We start from the raw sequence: 22,866 nt of genomic DNA, 5'->3' as shown, positions 1-22,866 counted from the left end.
AAAATTACAAATTACTATCAAAATCCTTTAGCTGTCTGTATTGCAAATCAACTGTACTTCAATAAAACAAATCGTTTAGCTGTCTGGTTAAAATTATTTCAGCTTTTTTTTTTTGATGAATGACTTACTGATCAAGGCATTATTTTCTAATCAGGTCTCATATGTCAGCAATGTGTCAAATGGATGCCGAGCATACTCCATAGACTGGGTTTCCTTGATAGTCTAGCTCAAATCCTAGCTGTGTGAGTGTCATCATGTTCAATCCTTATCTTCTCTAGACTCTTTCACTGGCACTGCCAATGGCCTCTGATCTAGGGTCCCTTGAGTTCCACAGCCACCCTGATGGGGTTAGAAGGTCAACCTCAGCCCACGGTGGCAGGGAAGCCACTAAACCTCGTCTCTGTTACCCCTTCCCTTCTCTCCCCCATCTCCTGGGGCCTGGAGCACAGACTGGATTTATGCCTTGATTTCCCTCCAGACCTCCAGTCGCAGTAGAGCTGAAGTTATATTCTCCTCCCCAAACTGCTAGAATGAATCTGTACATCCCAACCCAGGCCTGAGCATATGCTGTGAGTGGTCTCAGCAGCTACCAGGCAGGCTATGCAAGCACATGCTCCTGGGAGGACAGGTGCTTTGTCCAGGTCTATATGTCTGGGCTTACCCAGCTATGGACCAGGCTCAAGGATGCCTCACACTGATCCTTCGCAAAGATCAGTCTCTGAACTGTTTCATGTCTCCAAGCCCTTGTCACCACCAGCCAGGGCTACCAATAAACCTCTGCAGGCCCCTGAGTGGATCACTAAGGCTGTTCCACCTGTGGAACTTTGCACCTTCTCCCCACCAACTAAATTACCTCCTGCTGTGTTAGGATGTCGCTAACAAGCTCTCCTTCCTTTTCGCAATGCTAACATAGATTTTCAAGAACTTATCCTTTCACCTTCCATGCCTACTTCTGTGTATGGGCGTGGCCACTCCTTGGTCATGCCAAGGGTCATTTCTACCCTTGATGATCCTTTCATGACCCTGCCTCATATCCTACAGCCTCTGGAAAATGCACTCCAGGGAAAAATGGGATGTCAAGTAGGACGAGTAGCTGTGTTCCACTGATTTCTTCAACGGATATAATCAATGACTATTCACAGATGGTGTTTCATAGCCGTCTATATTTTCAGGTGGAGGAAGGATTTTTGGCTGGCTCACCTTGCAGACTACTGAGTGGATGAAATGAGATTAAGTACAGAAAACCGCTTGTCAGCTCTCAAGTGCCATATGAATACTATTAGTCAATATCATTGAGGAATGTCCACTCATTACTAATTTTAGTTCCTAATATGATATAGCACTTATTTATTCAGCTTATAAATAGGTACAACATTATCAGCATTTAGAAAGGCACAAAAAGAGAATGTAACTTTCTTTTTCAACAACTCACTCTAATCTCTGCTTTGCACCCTATTCCACCAGCTGACAGAGAGCTCAATTTCTGTCAGGCTTTTAGTCATATTGGTGTTTCTGGACTTTGCATGATTTCCCCATCTCCATTCTCCCCAGGGTTCCCTTGAGTAGTGGGGATCTTATCTTACCTTTAGGCTACAAAGAGAGAAGGTAGGAGAGAGCTCTCCATTTTAGGCTGATGCCCCCCTTGTTTCAGTGGCCACTGCTGATGCCTGAGGTCCTATCAGCCTTCGATTCACAGCCAGTGCACCGTGTCCACCCTCCCAGGCCCTCGGGTCCACTCTCTGGCACTCCTTCTCCTGGACATGAGAAGCTCGGGGTGGGTGGGGTGGGCTGCTGGAGATTTGAGGAACTGGCCCCATGTGCTAAAAAACACCCCTGGTTATTTCTAGTACCCTGGTACTTCATGATAGCGGAATGCCCAGGCTCAATCTTTGTTTTCCAACTCATCTCTATCTCCACAGCCCAAGGAAATTCTTAGCAAGACAAAGAGAAGGAGAGAGTCCTACAAAAAGTTCATATAGCACCAAGTCTTTTGTTTGGAAAATCGAAACTTTGGCCTCAAACTTCAACACCCAAGCACTTGAGCCTAATATTCCTTGCTCAACTAAGAGCCCTGATAAAATTTACAAAACTTGCTTTGAAGAGTTTATGGTTTACTGCACCTTTTCTCAAACCACAGAAAGGGTCCTAAGGTAAAAGAAAATGTCTTGTATCTGAACTGTGTGGAGCTGACTTAGGGACATGAATTTTCAGAACTCATTCAATTTTGTGTGTAACATGTGTTTATTTTCTTACAGGTAAATTATACCTCAATCAAGTTGATTGAAAATATTCGGATAGGGACTTCTATCTGAAAGGTTAAGACTCCACCTTCCAACACAAGGGTACAGGTCCATTCCTCGGTCAGGGAACTAAGATCCCACATACCTCAAGGTGCAGCAAAAATTTTTTAAAAATTCAGTAAAATTTGTTAAAAAAAAAAAAAAGAAAATATTCAAATAAACGTGTACACACACACAGAGGGAGGTATTTAAATATTACCCTTTTACACTTATCTGATCAGTTTTGTCTTCTTTCTTAAGAAACAAATCCTAATTATATTGTAGCATTAAAATATGACTTTTCCAACTTGATTCTTTTCCTTATGACGTTCTCATAATTGCTGATTTCTTTTTATTTTAGAACTACATCAAATATACTCTCTTTATTCCCCATTTTTCCTTTTCACAATTCTGATTTTATTGGTGTATGCTCGCTACTTTGTTTCTGCTCTGAGTATAAAATACAAGTTGCTGTGGTTTGTTTCATAGACATCTATACTGAGCTAGAAGAATGATGGCACACTCCAGAGGCTACTCAGATATTCTAAACACAATAATTAAGATCCTTGGAGTGAAAAAGAAAGGGATTCGACAGCTATGTCTCTTTCACAGGCATCAGAAGTTTAGTTTTCTATTACAATGGCTGTTTCTCTGTGTTGATGCCTTTTTTTCCAATAAAATGTATGAATAACCTGCATTTAACAAGCGTCACCAACAAACTACAGTAAACAATCATTTTTGTTCTCAAATGACTTGACTGCTAAGAACATGAAACATAAAAAGGGTCCGTATTTCTGGTTTGTCATTGAAGAAGTGTTGAGAATCTATTTGCATTCAGAGTGGAAATGATGGATTCTGAGGTCCTACTCCATTTTTCAATTCCACAATTTTAAGTTGGGAAAGAGTATAACAAAATGTCATCACAGGAAAATATCACATTTCCTTTTCACATGTAATTATTCAAGTTCGAGTTCTCAGTGCATCAATATTATGTAAATCATAGCATAGATGTTGATCTAAATAATCAAATCATTGAAAGGTCACTGCAGATCTTCTTTGTTGCTAATTCTCTCGGAACAACATGGGTCACCAGTGAGTGCCAATCTTTCTCCAGGGAGTTTGAGAGGATCCAGGGTTCTGGAACTAATTGATAACATCAGAAGGACGTGAGTAGGCAAATTGTATAAGAAAGTGGACTTTGAAAATGATGACATGCAGCATATAAAACTGACATCACTGTCATTAAAATCATTTATTAAACAGCCAATTGAGCATGATGTTCAGCTTCTATCTTCCAAGAGAAACTGCTGCCAATAAATAGCATCTCACTGGATCATCCTTGGCAATCACAATCCTCCAGTGATTACAAAGGGCTATCTGAATTTTGTGAAGTTACATTTGGACTCCTGGCAGATATATGCATTGGCACATGCAATATCGATTGTTTCCTTTTGGCACTTTCAAGTCTAAATTATTTTTAAGACTCCGGAGATGAAGAATCAAACAATGTCCATTGACTGATCTATTACCAGGAAAATGTTACTCTCAAACTATAAATATATTTGTTGTTTTATATCATTAGGGATAATGATGAATATTATTACTACTACCACTATTAACACTATACTGAGGTCCTAAGTCAATCATAATGAATATATCAATGGCATCACGTGATCAGTATTTAGTTCTTTATTAAATATAACTTGACGAAAATGAGGCAAAGCACAGGAGCCCAAGTACTGATAGCATGGGGATATAGGATGGGTGAGCCATGGAAGTCCACAGGGCTGCAGCCAAATCTCATGTTTCCACATGGAGCAAGCATTTTTCTCTGTGATAACCACACTGGGATTCTGAAGACTTCTGAATTATTTTCAATGTAGCTTTGAAACATCCTCAAGTCAAAGCTGAAACAGTAACAGATTTAATTAGTAAGTTAGCCTTATACCTAATCTAAACATTCCATACTCCAGAGAACCAAATATTATGATTGATTTTCACTTCATATTTGTAAAGTTACCGGTAAAGTAAAAAGAGTCAACACAGAATATAATTCTCCTTGTTCAGTGTTAGGTGTCCATCTCCTCAGAAAAACTTAAATTAAAGCTATCTCTTGGCAGAATGGACACTAAAAGTTGCTTCCAGTCTTCAATTCTCGTTATTGAGAGACCATTAACCTCGAGTTCTTTAAACAACTCATTCAATAATTTTCAAGTCATAGACTATAAACAAAATCAGGACAATGCTAGATTCAAATACATGCAAAATTATATGTGATTTCCACGTAGAACCCATTATCTTGGTTGAATGTTAAAATATATTTCCTCCACAAGGTATTTCATATATTTTAATTTGCCTCCTTTGAGGGTTTGATAGAAGTCTCATGAAACTTTTTTCAGATAAGTATTTTTGAAAGAAAAAAGGCTTTGGCTTGAAATAAAAACCCTTAGGATTTTCCTAGTCGAAGGAACTTTGAAAATGTGAGTCTTGAAAGAAAGAAGAAATTAAATTTGGCCAATCAGTTTAACAATGAGATCAAAGCATTACTTTTATGGGTAACTGAAAGCCTGGATGATTCTGTGGTATTCCCGAAGAAACTAAAAAGAGAAATTGATTGGGTTATGCATGGTCAACCCATTCCCAAGTAGTTCACTGCAAAGTAATGCATGTTGGAAAAAGCCATTCAAAGTTCCCGCACACTAATGGGTCTGATGGGCTCTGAATGAGCTGGCACTTTTCACGAGAAAGATATAGGCATCGTTATGAACAGCTCAATTAAGATGTCTGCTCAGTGGGCTACACTGGGCCAAAAAGCAAATAGACTGCTTGGATGAATTAATAAAGGGAGAGATAATGTAGAAATATTATAATGGCCTTGCATAAACCTTGATGAGTGGGGGGAGTTTCAATGCTTCCTGCCTAAATTTAGACGAGTAAATCAGCTTCTCCCATCATGGATCATTTGACTCATTTCCAGAGGAACTCTCTGGGTACCATTTTGCTGAATCTGGGAGGCAGTAGCCAGGTGCCTTGTAACATCAGAAACATCATTCTTACCACATCTGTTTGGCTGCTGATGCCTTTGGATGGGTTCTGCTCACCTATTTTCTTCTGAGTCAGCTTAGGCAAACTTCCTGCCTGTTTATGGAGTGCCATGAAAGTTGGGAAGAGGATATGGGATGGCATACAGACATTGAACATCCCAGGAGCAACGTATCTATAAACGTTTCAGGCATTTATAATCCTATCTTAGAGACGGGTTCAAAAAGTTTTCAGATGCTTTAGAGCTTCTTCCAACTTTGATAAAATGTTTCTCACTGCAAACTCTAATAAACCCATTTCATCTAAGCCATAGCTCTCCTTTTCAATGGTCCTTACCTCAGAGTAAGTAGAAAAAAAATAGGTACCTATGTAAAGTAAGCATAATCGGGATCCCTCAAGGCACTTCCTCTGTGAGAAATTCACCTTCCTTCAAAAAGCTTACAAGATGGAGGGTGGGGGGCAAGGAGTTTCAAGAAGTAGGGGACATATGTATACTTATGGCCAATCCATCCTTTGTAAGGCAAAAACCAACACAACATTGTAAAGCAATTATCCTCCAACTGGTGTCTCAGACAGTAAAGAATCTGCCTGCAATGCGGGAGACCCAAGTTTGATCCATGGGTTGGGAAGATCCTCTAGAGAAAGGAATGGCTACCCACTCCAGTATCCTTGCCTGGAGAATTCCATGGACAGAGGAGCCTGGAAGTCTACAGTCCATAGGATTGCAAGAGTCGGACATGACTGAGAGACCAACACTTTCACTTACAGTAAAAATAAACTAAAAAAGAAACTATAAGAATGTAAAAGAAGACACAATCTCATATATTTTAGATCCATTCAGGTTTCCTACACAATTGTCTCCAAAGGTCACACATATCTATGATGGCTGTACTACTTGTGCATGCAAGTGTGTATGTGTGTGGTGTGTGTGTATTCTTAGTTTTGTGTTATTAAAGGTTCTCTCCAGCAGCTCAGTCAAGAAATAAATTTCCACAGAAAATGTTGAGAGCAGATACACTGAAGTTGTTCTTGGTTATCAAGGAGCTTTAGCAAATTCTCCCATCAGGTTATGCACAGAGTTTAAAGCATTTTTAATTAAAGTTGTTTAGAATCTAATATCTCATATGATCCTAAAACAACCCTGAGAAACTTAAAACTTGAACAAACAGAGTCCCAGAAAAATTAGATGATCTCACTGGGTCATTTGAAATTTTGAGCGTCCAACTAGAGATTAGTACCTCAACTTTTAGTTCACTAGACCTTTAATTCATTCTCTAATTGTTGCTGCTGCTGCTAAGTCACTTCAGTCGTGTCCAACTCTGTGCGACCCCATAGACAGCAGCCCACCAGGCTCCTCCGTACATGGGACTTTCCAGGCAAGAGTTCTGGAGTGGGTTGCCATTTACTGATACAGAAATTGAGAGTAAGTGTATAAAGCTTTTATAGCAATTTGCCATTTCTATGACAACCATTGGCATGCCCTGATAACTCAGACAGTAAAGAATCTGCCCACAGTGCAGGAGACCTGGTTCGACTCCTCAGTCAACAAGATCCCCTGGAGAAGGGAATGGCAACACACTCCAGTATTCTTGCCTGGAGAATCCCATGGACAGAGGGGCCTGGTGGTCTATAGTCCATTGAGTTGCAAAGAATCAGACATGACTGAAGTGACTTAACATGCATGTATGATGACTAAGAACATGATTTTGGATTCTACCAAAGTACCAGTCTGTAATAAATTGGGGATTAAAAAGAAACAGATAAAGAAAGTGTTCTCCAAACCTAGAGACTGTCATTCAGAGTGAAGTAAATTAGAAAGAGAAAAGCAAATATCATATATTAATACATACATGTGGAATCTAGGGAAAAAATGGTATAGATGATCTTATTTGCAAAACAGAAATAGAGACACAGATGTAGAGAACAAAGTATAGATACCAAGATGGGGAAAGAGGGGTGGGGTGAATTTGGAGATAAGGATTGACATACATACACTATTGGCACTATGTATAAAATAGATAACTAATGAGAACCTACTATATAACTCAGGGAACTCTACTCACTGCTCTGTGGTGACCTAAATGGGAAGGAAATTCAAAAAGGAGGGGATATATGTACACGTATAGCGGATTCACTTTGCAGTACAGCAGAAACTAACACAACATAGTAAACCAACTGTGCGCCAATAAAATTAATTTAAAAAAGGGAACTGTCCTCGAGCCTGATGGCCTGCATGCTGAGCACTGGCTGACGTTAAACCACAGCCACTGACGCAGTTATTTTTCATTTCAGTCAGGATCTTCTTCACTTGCAGGTTCAGCCTCTGAAGTTCCTGGTAAGAGAGAAAATAAGCAAATCGACATGAAATCAAAACACATCCACATGGGAAATGCTGAGATTCCCCTTCCCACACTTTGACACGTTAGTATATTTCAACTTCGTATTCCCCTCTAGGGGCTCTTGGTGCAGAAAACCAAGGAAGGCCTGAGAGACTGAACACCAGCAGAGGCAGGATCAACAAAGCGCCTTCTCTCTCCTCTTAAGTCAGCGGATAAAAACTTTGAATTCTTTTTGGTATTCTTGCTTGATTTGAGGATCGTGTCTGGTTTTGTTTTTTCACTTGCAAGATTTCCTATCTTCAAATTGGAGTATCATCCATAAAGAACTGAGATTAAAAAAAAAAAACTATACTGTAGAGATACCTATGTTTGTCTATTAATTTCTTAAGATTAACAATTGTACCCTTCAGGTGCACCAAGAGAGGACAAAGTGTAGAATATCCTAGAGATCTAACAAATTAAATCATGAAAAACTTTTATTGGGAGTTTATAAATCTCTGATTCTTAAAGTAGGAATGTGCTGCTGGTTATTTCTATCAGATAGGAAAGAGTTAATATCCACTTTTTTGGAGAAATGTCTACCGAAATATGAATGCAGAGTGGGGTCTGAGTGTGGTTCTCCAGAGCTTATCGATGAAAGAAATGTAGAACAGCATTGATCTCACTGCTGCCCAAGTGCCCAGGTTTCGATCTATGACCATATTGACCCCATTCCCAGAACAAAATGTAACAAAATTTACACAACAGCAGCATCAAATGGCTTCATGGATGCCATCTGTGATGATGAAGGAGAGGCTGATTTTCAAGTTTGTCAATACTTTTGTTGAAAACACTATAGTTCCTGTCAAAACAATGCTGGGAGAGAATAGTAAGATAAACGACTTTTTTTCTCTCTCTGGTGGCAATGTCACATATACTCCCCCAACACAGTTATAGTGAAGAGATTTCAAGAGTTCCTGGGGGAAGGGGGCAAATATAATGCTGAAATCAATTACAATTCGTAAATTAAGATGATACATTTCCATGTGTATGTATAAGTGAATCACTTTGCTGTAAACATGAAACCCACACAACATTGTAAATTAACCATACTCCAATAAAACTAAATAATGAACAATCTACCTTAGATCTGAACCCAGCCCTTGTTCATCTGTACATGTGCCAGAGTCCATGATGTTACAATCAGTCAGCACTTGTGCAACTTGCTCATTGCTTTTTTTACTTTAAACAAAGTTCAGCAAAGTAAAATAAAAAATAAAGACTATATGTTTCACATGTTTCCATTTAGTCACAGAAAGATAAGAGACAGGTTATAAAATTGTATCCATAATGCAATTCAGTTTTGCTACTGTATATGCACTGGGGGAAAAAATCTGAAAGAGATACATCCCCAGAATTTAAAGTAATATCCTCTAACTACCTTTAACAGTGGTGATATTATTATTATTGATTCTTTTTCTTTTGCTTACTGTTTTCTAATATTCCCCTCATAAGCATGATTTTCTATTTTCCTTTTTTTAAAAATGGAAGAAGAGGAAATATTTTCATCTGCTTCTGAGATGGTACAATGATCTATCAGTAAATAATCTGCCTTCGACATTTCTGCAAGTAGGAGCTCATCCAAAGTACTCAAAATTGTGCTGAGGTGTGACAATGAGGGTCAAAGGGAAGATGAGACATTTGCTTCCCTTCCTTTCCCAGGCAGAGAATCTTTACAACTATCAGCACAAGAGGTAATCAAATAACTGAAAGAATATAAAATAAATAATAATGTATGTAAGAAAGTATAGAATTGCCTCAAAAGTAAGTCGAAACCTCTGTTCTTGAATAGATAAAAAAGAAAGTCTGGAGACCTTGAAGGACTGTTTCTGATTAGCAGGGCTACAGGTTCTAAACTCTGAGACCTAGGTTTGATTTCTGTCACCACCACTAATGAGCAGATTGTTTAACATCTGAGCATCAGTTTTCTCTTCCATAAACTGAGGAAAATAATAACCATCTCATGGAGATTTAAAGTAACTATTTCAGAATCTGTGCTGAAAGTTTATCACATTGCCTTACACATGTGAAGCCCTCAGTAAACAGTTGCCATAAAGTTACTATTAATTGAGAAAAGCTTTCCTCTTGTTTCCTCCAAATTCTCACTGTGACCAACGCTCTGCTCACGTCTCTGTCCTTTGGGCATAGAGGGCAAGCCATTTCTCCTCCTCTACTGATACCTCGTCTAGGGAAAACTGAAGGCAAGTTATTCCACCTCCATCATAACCAAACAGGACTTCCCAGGTGGCTCAGTGGTAAGAATCTGCCTGCCAATGCAGAGATGTGGGAGACATGGATTTTGAGTCGGTACGATCCCCTGGAGGAGGAAAGAGCAACCCACTCTGGTATTTTTGCCTGGGAAATTCCAAGGACAGAGGAGACTGTCAGGCTACAGTTCATAGTGTTGCAATGAGTTGGACGTGACTGAGCACACATGCCAGACTCCATAACCAAACATCACGGTCTACTACACTCCGAGGAAAGACAGCAAATGCAATATCTACATTAAAAAATATATATATAAATATAATAGCACTGCTTCCTGGGTGGCTCAGTAGTAGAGAATCTTCCCGGGGATGGATCAATACAAGAGACGGGGGTTTGATCCCTGGGTCAGGAAGATCCCCTAGAAAAGGAAATCGCAACCCACTCCAGTACTCTTACTTGGGAAATCCCACGGACGGAGGAGCCTGGCGGAGTCCATGGGATCACAAAGGAGTTGGACATGACTTAGCGGTTAAACAATAATTGGGAATCGTAGAATGATCTGCATAATCTGCTCCCAACATTGCTGAACAAGGAGTGAAGTGAAGTGAAGTGTTGTCACTCAGCTGTGTTCGACTCTTTGCAACCCCATGGACTGTAGCCTGCCAGGCTCCTCTGTCCAAGGGATTTTCCAGGCAAGAATCCTGGAGTGGGTTGCCATTTCCTCCTCCGGGGGATCTTCCCAGCCTAGGGATTGAATCTGGGTCTCCCGCAATTCAGGCAGACTCTTTACCATATGAGCCACCAGGGAAGCCTTGAACAAGGAGGGTTTCCTCCAAAAGTCGCTAGTACCAATAATAATAATAAACAGGCCATAGTATAGAGCAAACAAGAGCATTGTGAATTTCACTCAAGCCGGCTGGGTCATGCCTAGCTCTCAGGCACTTTCTGGCGGTCAGCAGCCCCTGAAGAAACCCCCAGTGAGAAGATTCCACTGTCACCCCTGCAAGCACAACTTTGTCAATGAAAACCACTCCGAGCCCAATTTTGCCACCCAGCCAGACATTTACTAAGTAAGTATTTGTTAGCAAGTAAGCCCCAATGTACTTCACACAATCTGTTCTGTGAACTCAGTGTACCTTTGGGCAATTATGAGATGTGATGGAATTCTAGAAGCAAATTTCTATTATTCTTACAGTTGGTATCAGGTGAGCAGTCGTCCTCTTGAATCAGTGGCTGAGCTTGGGGCCATTTGGGGTTCCATGCTCTGGGCCTAATGGCTCTGGCTACAGACATTGCTGGATTCTTTTATTATTATTATTATTAAAAACCCTTTATCTTGTATTGGAGTATAGCTGATTGACAAAGTTGTGATAGTTTCAGATGGACAGTGACAAGACTCAGCAATTCATATACCTGTATCTATTCTCTGAGCAACTCCCCTCTCATTTAAGCTGTTAACCTAACATTGAGCAGAGTTCCCTGTGCTGTACAGTAGGTACTTGATGGTTATCCATTTTAAATACAGCAGAGTATTTAAATACATATCAATCCCAAACTGGCTTCTTAATCCACATTCATGAAACAGGAACAAATTGTGGAAGGGATATCCTGTGAATATTTTAGTCTTTTCACGTGTTTTGCATACTTTATTTTATACTGAGAGTGCATTAGACATAGTCAAGAACAAGCCATGAATTTAACCAGCAGCAGCCTATTTTTGACATTGTCTAGGTCGATTCAGTTCAGTTCAGTTCGGTTCAGTTCAATTCAGTCGCTCAGTCATGTCCGACTCTGTGACCCCATGAACTGCAGCACGCCAGGCCTCCCTGTCCATCGCCAACACCCAGAGTTTACCCAAACTTATGTCCATTGAGTCAGTGATGCCATCCTACCATCTCATCCTCTGTTGTCCCCTTCTCCTCCTGCCCTCAATCTTTCCCAGCATCAGGGTCTTTTCAAATGAGTCAGCCCTTTGCATCAGGTGGCCAAAGTATTGGAGTTTCAGCTTCAGCATCAGTCCTTCCAATGAACACCCAGGATGATCTCCTTTAGAATGGACTTGTTGGATCTCCTTGCAGTCCAAGGGACTCTCAAGAGTCTTCTCCAACACCACACTTCAAAAGCATCAATTCTTCGGCGTTCAGCTTTCTTTATAGTCCAACTCTCACATTCATAAATGACCACTGGAAAAACCATAGCCTTGACTAGATGGACCTTTGTTGGCAAAGTAATGTCTCTAGGTCAATTAACATCACTCAAGTGTCAGTGGGTACATGGATAGTTTTCTGCACAGTCTGGGGTAGACATCTATGGAGTGTGGCTCATATGATAAAATGTTAGACTACCATCTATGGACAATGGATTCTTGGTGAAAACAGCTGACTCTTCCTAAAATTAAACACTAAACTAATTGGTGTGTGTCTGTGTGTGTTAGTCATTGACTTCATGGACTGTAGCCAGCCAGGCTCCTCTGTCCATGGGATTTTCCAGGCAAGAATACTGGAGTGGGTTGCCATCACCTTTTCAAGGGGATCTTCCCAACCCAGGGACTGAACTCTGGTCTTCTGCATTGCAGGCTGATTCTTTATTGTCTGAACCACCAGGTAAGCCCAAGCTAATTGGTACATACATAATACTCTACTCTTTTTATACCAAAGTATTAGAATACTGTATTAAAGACATAATAATAAAATGAAACCTAATGTATTTATATTAATTAGAAATGATATCTCTTGAGTGCCTATGTATATGAAGACACTTTTGCATCCTCCATTCATTATATCATCTTCAGCAACCTTGACTCAGAGATAGATATCATTGAATTGTTCATCAATTGTTTCCAGTCTGTTGTTAAATAATCTCTGTATCTAGATTTCTTTTCTAAGATCTGATTTGTCATTTGGCCAGAATTCTCACTTTCCCAAGATACCAATGGATCTTGGTATCAAGAACTTGTTTGTAAATTTACTGTTTACCTGATATCACTGAATTACCTATTCACTGGGGGAAAAAATCAGCTTTTATTTCAGTCCAAAAAATCTTACCGAAACTAAGACTTGTTCTTAAAAAAAAATCTGTTCTCTGTTGCATTCTGCCCTAACCAAGGACAACGACCTACTACATCGTCATCTTTCACTACTGCTTACATCTTTTCTTCTGTGTAAGAATGTAGCAGGTTTGTGTATCCACTCTGTATCATTTGTGAACATTTTATAAATGTTAAACTAAAACTATAAAGGAATAGTTAATAGAATGTAGCTTACAATTATATCTACTATTTTTGACCACTTATTGTGAGCTAGACATTTTGTTAAGTACTTCCCAGATATGTCATTTAATCACACAGCCATTGAGGAGACTTTTGCTATCTCTATCTTATAGATAAGTTAAGAGCTATAAGAAGTCTGTTGCCAAAGTTACACAGTTAGGAGATAATAGAAGTGGATTTGAGCTCAGCTGTCTGACTCAGAGGGCTTCCCAGGTGGCTCAGTGGTAAGGAATCCATCTGCCAATGCAGAAGATTTGGGTTCAGTCTCTGGGTTAGGAAGATCCCCTGGAGAAGAAAATGGCAGCCCACTCCAGTATTCTTGCCTGGGAAATCCCGTGGACAGAGGAGCCTGGTGGGCTACAGGCCATGGGGTTGCAAAAGAGTCAGGACTTAGCGACTAAACAACGAAAACAACTCTGACTCACAACCAGCCCTCTAACTACCTTATACCACATTGTAACCCATCCTTTCCCCACATACATTGCTCTTAACCACACACATCTACTGTTTACAACTTAAGGCATCCTCAAGGCAGGAGACCTTTCTTTATTTTCAGCTTCAGGTTTATGATTTGGTGAATTACAAGTGAATAAGTGACATTCCCTGAAAACATTACTTTTAAAAAATAGCCCTTTTGCTGGTTTTATTTCCATGATCACTTCAATAATTTACCTTGTGAAAATTTCAATATCTGTGTGTCATCATATAAATAGTAACCTAACATCTCTAAAATCCAAGAGAAAATTGTGCTTGCAAAGGCAGTATCTATCTCTGTGACTCCATGTTATGGGGGTCTTGGAGAGGATACAGACACTCCCGTAAAGATGCCAAAGCCTGACCTCTGGGACTTGCCCTTAATTGTTGCAATGGAGGAGGCAACTCCAGTGAGACAGAAAGGGCATATTTGTAGAAAAACAGAGAAAGTTTTCAAAGTTTGTGTGTGTGTGTGCGTGTGTGTGTGTGTGAGAGAGAGAGAGAACTCTAATTTAAAGTATGATGTCATGACCTCTTGGGAAAAAGCGCAGAATACACACCTGCAACTCAGGGCTAGCCCAGGGCAAAACATAATCCATGGGCTCTCAAGCAGGCCTTTCTATCTGGATTTCCATTCTCCCCATTTCACCCTCTTCTAAAGCTCACGTATTTCCACCCTATTAAAGCTTACTCTTAAAAAAGATATCAAATAGGCAATTAAGAAATGGTAGTGTCAAGCGTTAGCAAAAACATAGAGGACACAGTTTCATAAAAGTTTGGTAAAATTTTATATCCGTACATTCTTTGTGGCCAGCAACTTATAACACTGATCAATTGCCTTGAAAGTGTATGTACCCTTAACTTGAAACATTTCACTTCTAGAACTTTATCTTAACAAATATTAACTTTTGCAAAATTTGAAACTATAACAGCATATCAGAAATTCCAAAAATAAGCTAAGTAAATAAAAATATGATATTGATTAACATAAATTACAACACAACCTTATAGTAAAATACTAAGTAACCATTATATTGGAGAAGCATCTTATTTCTAATAAAACTTGACTTGAAAAGGCAAATTATAAATTGTATAAAAAGGTAAAATATTATCTGCATACAACAAATATAAAATGTATGATCTCTGAGAATTTAAACATTATCTTCAGGTAATAAGAATACAGAGGGCTTATTTTGGTCTCCTTTGTTTGTCTGTAGCTTTTAGTTTTTAAAGTGAACATGTACTACCGTTATAATAAAAAAGTTTCTACTTTATTTTAAGAAGAAAAATCTGATACTCTAAGTGTAAATGTGAGTGGCTCTCTTACTTTGATCCCTATCTGTGATATAAAAGGTTTTTTTTTTTTTTTTTTCTATCTGGAAAAGGAAACCTTCAGCATTTGGGAGTATGTACAAAATGATTTTCCTTAACAGACATCCTTTCAAGGACATAAACTAGCAGCTGCTCAGCGGGTTCACCAGACCCCACAGGAGGCTGAGACTTCCTCCGTGTGTCTCCTTGTATTTGGAAGTCCCTGTGAAGCCATTTATATCTGAAACTCCAAAACCCAGAGTTCTGAAATCTTCCCAGTTTGTGCGCTGTGAACTATGGCATGAATTTTCCTTACCCATAGATGATATATTATTAAGAATGGAGGATGAAAGGATAGAAGACCTTTCAAAGGAAAAAGAAAGCTACCTTAATGTGCGTTCAGCTCCTGAGATGTGTGTTCATAGTCAAGTCACACCAGATTCCCCACCATAGCCATGCCTGGTCATGGATCTATCATCTTTGTTCAGTCTGAAAGGTCTTTCTTAACTTCTTAGCCTAGAATATTTTACTCCATCTCGAAAACCTTATCCAAACAATCTCTCTTTTAGACACTGCTTTCTCCATGTCCCTCTGTTGTGTCCCTCACTATGTCCAGAGGGCAGAAACAGAATTAATGTCTCCTTTCTATGAGTGGCTACAGCACTTTTTTCCCACTGTTGTTACAGAATGAGTCAGAAAGTGATCTGACAGTAACTTGCCATTTTATTTCTCCTTGCCCCACTCACTCATCTATTCCCATACTGGGAACTTTTACCAGGAAAGGAGCAGCGAGAAAAAGAGAGAAAGTAGACTCTCAAAGTAGCACAGCTGCTGCTATGGCTGGATTGTGTCTTCCCCACCCAAATTCATATGTTGAAGCCTTACCCCAACCACCACACGGTGTGATATAGTATTTGAAGATGCGGACTTTAGGAGATAATTCGTTTTAGATGAGGCCATATGAGTGGGGTCCTCATGATGGAATTAGTGCCCTTGTGAGGAGAGACACCAGAAAGAGTACTTTCTCTCTCCTCTTCGTGTGCACAGTAAGAAGGCGGCTCTCTGCAAGCCAGTAAGAGAGTTCTTACCAGACCCTGACCATGCTGGGGCTCTAGTCTCCTAACTCAGACTTCTAGCCTCCAAAGCTGTGAGAAAATACATTTCTGTTTAAGCCACCCAATCTATAGTATTTTGTCACTGCAGTCCAAGCAGACTAAGGCTGCTGTTGAATACCAGAGCCAGCATTTAAATCCTACCTTATTTTTTTCTCTATGATATTATGACAGTGTGTTAGTTACTCAGTTGTGTCTGACTCTTTGTGACCCATGGACTATGGACCACTAGGTTCCCCTGTCCATGGAATTCTCCAGGCAAGACAACAGAAGTGGATAGTCATTCCCTTCTCCAGGGGATATTCCTGACCCAAGAGTCAAACCCGGGTCTCCTGCACTGCAGGCAGATTCTTTACCATCTGAGCCACCAAGGAAGCCTGTGTAATACTATGCTGCCTCTCAACGTGGACTGTTATATGCCATCATAACTCCAGTATTTAGCATCTGTGCTGTGCTTAGTCGCTCAGTCTTGTCTGACTCTTTGCAACCCCATGGACTGCAGCCCACCAGACTCCTCTGTCCATGGGAATTTTCCAAGCAAGAATACTGGGGTAGTTGCCATGCCCTCCTCCAGGGAATCTTCCCAACCCAGGGATCGAACCTGAATCACTTGCATCTCCTGCATTACAGGTGGATTCTTTACCAACTGAGCCACCAGGAAAGCCAGTATTTAGCAGAGTGACTGGAAAATAGCAAAGCAAAATTTCACAGATGGATGTTGCATGTAGAATGAATGAATGAATAATCAAATGATTATAGATAAAAAGATAAGCATTTACAACTGAACTTTCACAATCTAGATACACACCAGTTTACAAATTTTTTGTTCAAGGCAAACCATTTCTGATTGCCATGCAAATATATACCACTCTCTTGGTTGCAGAGAAAGTACCAGTGTGTTCTGGGCAGTGTAAAGACTACCACTGGCATTTGTTGAGATGTTTTGCTTAAGGAGATAAGTTTCTCCTTGGGAATCAGTCAGGAAATCTGGGAAGCTATATTAATCTTTTGAGATTATTGAATCTTGGTCTGCTTTCTTAAATTGAGAAAGCACAGAGAATTTATTTCATGCTTTGAAAATAAAACTGGACACATCTTGTTTTTAAAGAATATAAGTTTGAATTTTAGCCCATTCTTGATTATAAAATGCATAGTTTTTCTTCTATTTTCTTCTGTTATTCATACTGTGGTTTACTCTGTAATCACATCAAATCTTGTTTTATTTTGATAGTGATTTTGATGCCAACACATTTCTTATTATTCTGGTATGTAAACATTATGAAAACCAAATTTCATAATCTCCCCAACGTCATTTGTTCATTGGCCATAATATTTAAATACCACCCTCAAAGAACAATCCAGAAAAAGAATTTCAAAGAGTCCCAGGAACTTTCCTGTCAGCTCAAAACCTACAGGCTGAGAGTTAGCAACCATTGGTGTTGCAGAAACCAGTAATCGAGAAACCAAACACCACACTCGGAGACTTGGAGAACTCAGGTTTATTACACTGGCGGGCCCAGAGGAGTTAGCACCTAAGCTCTGAGCCCTGAACAAAGGGGTTACAGAGTTTTTATAGACCTACTATAGTGGGAAACACAAGCTGCTAATAGGCTGGTTTAAACTAAGGGGTTTTGCATGCACGGGAACAGTGGTCAAGATGTGGAGGGGGATGCCTGATCTTTACACAGACAGGCATGATTAGGCAGGTTTGCAGGGGCTGGGCAATTGCAAAGAGCAGTACAAGGCTGAGTGAGATAAGCTCCAGTTCCTAGTATTGTTAAGTCCCCACTTTCTGAGACTACATGACCTACGTGATCCAGACTTTGCAAGAAGCTAAGTTACAGAGTTACAGAGGCAGAAGAGCAGGAGGTTATGTAAAATTTTAACTTTTCCTCTTCACCAGTGCATGCTTGGAGACCAGCATCGTCAAGGAAGCACTGGATGGCTGCGATGGTGGCAAGAAAGCAAATCCAGGTCTCACACATCCCTTATTCTCTTCATTAAAACTTCACTTCCTTTCATGACTATTCATATAATTCTATCTTGCAAGACAGTAATATGTATGCCTCTCTCCTAAAATACTAATGGCTGATGTATCTCAGTCTTGTTCCTAGCTCCATAGATGTGTCAATGTGTGTGTGTCCTGAAATCCTACTCTATCATCCAACGTTTTTTTAAAAGATATAAATGTGAAAGAAAAGAAAAAAATAAAGTAGATAAGAATCTCATAAAAGAGCCATTAGGGGACATAGCTAAAAGATTAAAGGTAAATATATATTACCAGACATGGTAATAAGGTGGTCAGGCACTCTTGAAATTAAGCTTGGAAATGTAATATACAGAGATGAAAGGAAATTAAATATGAAACCCTGAGATACTTATTAAGCCATCAGTGGGAATCTGGACCATGATGTCACAACTAGGAGAGGAAAGACGATGCATGTAAAGTTGGATGAGATCCAGTTTGTGCTGTAGATTTATGCAGTTAATTTTGTCCCCTGACTGCATTCAGATGAGCATTTCTCCTAGACATACACCAAGAAAATTGCTGCATTATAGCTGTGTTAATGGTAATCAGCTTGCTAATGAGCACCAGAAGGTCGTTACAGCAAAGAGAGGTTCAAAGATGTATAACCTAGAGGAAACAAGAGCGTAATTCTTCAGGGAATGCAAGTGTCTTGTTTGTAGGTCATAGATTATTTGTTTTGGTCACTGCATTGCACAGGGAGTTTAATTTACGCAGGAAAAAAAATGAAGCCTTTTGAATTGTGAGATCAGCCCAGCTTAATTAAGAAAAGTAACACTAGATAGCTTTGAATTTGTGGTAAAAATAGAATTCTTCAGTAGACCTAAGATAGTCCTGCGCTGTGTGGAATGACAGTTGTGGTTATTCAAAATGTGAGATTTTATTTGTATTTATTCATATGCCAGACATTGCTTTGTGGCTCTCTGGCATGGACAAGGTCAAAACCTCTGGGGAGAAAAAGGTAAGGTTCAGAAATTAAGTCACAGTCTTGTGCAAACAATTTCAGAGTCTAAGCTATCTGAGAGAATTAAGAGATATTTTAATGTTTACTTGAGATGTGCATTTTGGCTTCAAAAGGTTAAGCATTTACTGATATTGACAAAGGAGACTATTCACCAGGAATGCTGCTGCTATAGTTTTTTAGGAAGGTCAGGGACATGATGATCCATCCCTGGTCAAGCTGGGTGGGGCCTCCCAGGAACTTGCTCCCCACTGAAGAGTCAGGGAGCTCATCAACTCCTGTATCGTATCAATAGAAACAGAATCATATCACTTGTTTAAATCATTTCAGAGGTTCTATATTTTTGTTTAATGAGTACTTTTAAATAAACTGTTTCGCTAATATGCTCTTTGGGTAGCTTTTATAACCAAAGAATGATGCCTTGGAAATGAACAATGGTAATAATTTGCATCTCCCCTGTCTGCTAGTACATGGAATTCATCACCGTATTCAAATAAATGTTTTTTTCATCCCCAAAAGAACAAATGAAATGGCTTCTGATGATAGATAGATAGATAGACAGACAGATATAGATACATACAAATATAGATGAACTGATTGCAATATAATAAACATAATATCATACTATACTATACTATTGGAGAAGGGAATGGCAACCCACTCCAGTATTCTTGCCTGAAAAATCCCATGAACAGAAGAGTTCATAGGTTGGCAAAAAGTTGGACACAACTGAGTAACTAACACCCCCCCACACACACATATACTATACTATACTATCCTATAGGCATTTTATAATTTCCAACCTTATACCTCTCAGAATGAGAAGTTCATTTTTTTTTTTTACATTTACCAATATCCTCAAATAAACATCTTCCTTTAAGAAGGAAACTTCCTTTGTTCCAAATTCTCAACCCCAGAGGGCCCAGTTCTAAACTTCCTCACTGCAAAGAAAACACTCTTTGGATTAAACCAGTGTTTTAATTGTTGGTTCCATGCTGTCACCTTTTTTTAGAACATCTATGACACATGTCCTTTCATAAACATTCCAGCCCATCTACACAGAATAAGTTCACTGGAGAATGGGTTTACATACCAATTTGGGGGAAAAAAAATAGAAAGATAAAGAAAAGATAAATGACAGCTGAGGAGTGATGGAGGGAGGGAGGGAGAAGGGAAGGGAGGGCCCTGTGGAAGGATAGGATGGATAGGTAAGATACTTAATCTATCAGTATAACAATATGGTGTTGGGAAAATATATTTTAAAAACAAAATCTTCCAATACAGAAAACCTCTCCACAAAAAAATAGTAGAGAAAGAAAACATGTTTATCATTGAATAAGCATTAAATCAGAAAGTAAAGCGAATCAGAGGCAGTCCACTAAGAGATGTAAAGACAGAAAAGAATCTTCAGAAGACGCAAGCCACTGCGTACACATTCTCAAGGTAAACAGGAGCTAGTCCTCAAGTCAGAGCACTCGGCGGCACCATTTGTCATAAGCAGTCCATCCTGACTTCACCTGGTAGTTGGAGTTACCATTCGTGTTGGCTAATTTTGCTTTTTCCAGAGTGAAAACACACTACTCATCTCTTTGTGACAGGTAATAGTTTTGGAATCTGGAACAAGACACCCACCAAAATCAGTTTCTTGCCCACCTACAGAGAGTGGGAGATGGGGGCCCTGTCTTCCTTAATGTTTAAAGAGATGCCTCCCAGGTCCTTGAGAAAGACATTCCCAGGTCAGAAAGCTGAAAAAAGGCCTATCTCGTTTTCTAAAAGATTCTTATATATTTCAAAGAGATGAGGAAGTACTTGTAACTACATGTTTTCTAAAATAAATGCTGGAGAAGAAAATGGCAATCCACTCCAGTATTCTTGCTGAGAAAATCTCATAGACAGAAGAACCCGGTGGGCTACAGTCCATGGAGTTGCAAAGAGTCAGGCATGACTTAGTGACTGAGCCGCAGTAGTGACCAGCAGCAGACTGGGCATGCAAAGTAAACGCTCTGAGAAAAAGGAGGGGAGGGAAATCTCTTTCCTTACTTTCATCAGGAGGAATTAAGCCTCTTATATTTGATTGGTATTTGTCCTGACAATGGGCACCACTGATTTTAACCCAAAATAAGCCCCCTGGGTTTGCTCTGAGGTTTGGGTTGCTTGCCCTGATGGAAGGGCAGGCAGGAGCCTGAGCTGAAGCTGCTCTGGTTCCCAGAGCTCTGGAGTCTCCCAGGTCTGAGTGCTCCCACACTCTGGGAGTTTGCTTCCAGGATGTCCCCCAGTGTCTAACTCCAAGCTCCTCCCACCCTCCTGTAGACTCAGCCTCAGACTCTATGGGTGGGCCAGGGTTCTTCCTCTGTAACCTGCTCCCAGACAGTGTTACAGCTGCTGACTCAAGGCCTGCATTCTGAACAAGTTACTGTGTTCACTTATCCTCATAGGTGCAAAACTCCACCCCTTACCAGACACCTGGGGCTTCCCCCCATGGCCCAGATGGTAAAGAATCTGCCTGCAGGAGACCCAGTTCCATTCCCGGGTTGGTAAGATCCTTTGGAGAAGGAAATGGCAACCTACTCCAGTATTCTTCCCTGGAAAATCCCATGGACAGAGGAGCCTGGCAGGCTACAGTCCATGGGATCGCAAAGAGTTGGATATGACCGAACCGACTTGCTCCAGACACTTGCTTTGGAGAAAGTTATTTCTCCTCTTCAATTTTAAGGAAGAAAGACCCATAGATGAACTAAGAAAGTTACGAAATCATTTCCTAGAACAGCAGAGACTTAGAGCCTGAAAGTGACCTTAAAGACAAATTCATCCTGTCCCCAAACACTGTCAGTTTCCATGTTTAAGGCAGCGCATTCCACTATCAGACACCTCACGATTTTATATACAGAGGTAGAATCTGCTTCTTTATCCATCTGACCCATCAGGTCTGCTTCTGTCATCTGGAACTATAGCAAATAAAATAAGGTAGAAAAAGCTAACATCTCCAAAGCACTATAGAGCCTATAAAGCAAATTTATGTTGATTACCTGATTTTATCAACAGAACCCTTTATATATTTGCAGCCAGTCGGTTTTTCACCACTGCCTTATCTTCAGTAGGGAAAACTCCCCAGGGTCTCCAGATTCTTCACCAGCTCGATTTCCTTCATTTATACTCACTATAGTTTTTAGTGCCTCCTTTTAATTGGGTACAAATTAATGGCAATTAAAGAATTAGACCTTATCTCAGAAAATACTTCCTAGTAAGCACTTCCTTGGCCCAATCACTTCTTTTTGCTAAGTTAAAATGCTGCATTAGTAGTAAGTCTTCTTTTCTTACAAATAGGAATAAACAAAATATTCTTATTAAAAAGAGTATGCATGATACAGGTTTGTTAAACATTTTTCTCCTTCTTTTGCTAGCAGATTGTTGTAAATGTGCTTTTATCTCACATGTCATGCTAGAGGAACCAAGACCTCAGATAAGAAGAAAGCATGTTTATGAAGACCCTGACTACCCAAAGCTCTCTCCATGCTGCAGATGGTGTGGGAGGGTGGCAAGGTTATCTCACTGTGACTCCGTCAGTTCAGACGCTCAGATACGCTAGCGCTTACCCAGCTTCTCTCCTCTATAAAGAGGAAGGGGTCTGTGCCTTCAACTTCAGGGGCGTGGTGGGCAGAGGCTGACACTAGCAGACACGTGAGTCCTGGGTGTGTCTTGGCTGGCGCTTCATATTTCTGCTGTGTGCTGACTCCATCAGGCAGTTGGGCCTCCTGCACATGTGCTTCTTTCTTCTGGCTCCTGGGAAAATCCTGAATCTCTATCATG

This window comes from Bison bison, unplaced genomic scaffold (genome assembly GCF_000754665.1).
Source record: "Bison bison bison isolate TAMUID 2011002044 unplaced genomic scaffold, Bison_UMD1.0 scf7180017864354, whole genome shotgun sequence".
In the NCBI taxonomy this organism is placed as follows: Eukaryota; Metazoa; Chordata; class Mammalia; order Artiodactyla; family Bovidae; genus Bison; species Bison bison.
The sequence above is the reverse complement of the archived record's forward strand: the minus strand, read 5'-3'. Positions refer to the sequence as shown.